The following is a 1,714-nucleotide window of genomic DNA, read 5'->3' on the forward strand; positions in this document are numbered from 1 at the left end:
AAATACAAGTACAATTTATAACTATAGTGAGCTCAAATGTTATAATTCTTAGCCCTTTATATCTTTGCTTTTATATATTTGACTTTTTCAAGCATATATGCATCTCTCTCTCCTTATCTTCTGTAGAATTATAAATATTGTAAACTATACTTGCATTTTTATAATCATATTCTACACATTTCTGTATACATTATACATTTATACCTGCATACTCATATTACTTTTTATGCATAAAACCATATTTGTCATATTGTATAAACTAATTAAAGAATTCTCAAGCAGAATGTCCTGATACTTGCAATGCTTTTTTGTAAGGTATGTACAGTTTTATACTTTTAACCAATTTTTAAAAATTTTGCTTTGAAAAAAAATCACATTTATTATTTTTATTTATTTATTTATTTTTATTTATTTATTTATTTATGGTTGTTGGCCAGTATGGGGATCCAAACCTTTGACTTTGGTGTTACAACACCGTGATCTAACTAACTAAGCTAACCGGCCAGCCCCCTAAAATACCACTTTTAAATAAATTAATTAGCTATATATTTCTCACATCTTCCCCACTATTTTTTCTTTATCTTACTATGTTCCAATAATTAGGAGAGCTACTTCAATAATCAGCAATACCAAATATTATTTTTTGAGCTCTCTTTGACCAGGACCATTCTATAAAAATCATCAAAGTAAGAAAGTATATAGATTCATGAGATATTGAAATATGTAAGTAAATATTATTAGAAATTCACAATTAACTCTAATACATTTGGGTATCTAACATTAGGTTAAAAACCTAAAAGAGGAGCAGGCACCCAGGTGAGCACTGGTCCCACATGCTAACCCCAATACAGCCTCAGGACCAACCACACCTGCCAGAGCCCCAAAGGGGCCCATCCAGTGACTGAGCAGGAACCCAGGGGAGCACTGTCCCACACACCAACACCGACACAGCCATCAGCCCACACCTGAGCCCTTGAGAGGCCCACACACCAACCGAACAGGAACCGAGGCAGCCTACTGCACATTCAACTGCACTTATGCAAGTAGAGTCACCAGCAGAGTCACCTTCTCTAAAAGTAGAGAAGGAAATCTTACACCTCATAGCCCACTCAAAAATAATAGAAGAAACAAGAGTCTTACCAGATGACTAAACATCAAAAAAAAAAAAATACTACAACTACAAATAAACAAGAAAATATGACACCACTGAAGGAATATGGTAATTCTTAAGTACAAGACCCCACAGAGAAAGAAACCCTTGAGATCTCCAAAAAGGAATTCCTAGCACTGAAATTAGGAAAACTAAAAGAGATAAGGGAAGAATCAATTAGAGAACACAATGAAAAAGAAAAAAAAATATCCAGGATATGAAGGAGGAAATTTACAAAGAAACTAATACCTTAAAAAAGAATGTAACAGAACTCCTAGAACTGAAGGATTCACTCAATGAAATACAAAACAGAACAGAAAGCTTGAGCAGCAGGCTAGAGAAAGCACAAGAAAGAATTTAAGACCTCAGTGATGGTGTTTTTGAACTAACCTGGGCATACAAAAAATAGGAAAAAAGAATTGTTTCCTGAAGCTCACAAACATCCAAATCATGAGTATTCTAGAAGTGGAGGAAAAAGGAAAAGGCATTGAAAGCCTATTCACGGAAATAATGACAAAAACTTGCCAGGTACAGGGAAGAGATAGAGGCCTTCAGATCCAGGAA

This window comes from Galeopterus variegatus, unplaced genomic scaffold (assembly GCF_000696425.1).
Source record: "Galeopterus variegatus unplaced genomic scaffold, G_variegatus-3.0.2 Scaffold3312, whole genome shotgun sequence".
Classification (NCBI taxonomy): Eukaryota; Metazoa; Chordata; class Mammalia; order Dermoptera; family Cynocephalidae; genus Galeopterus; species Galeopterus variegatus.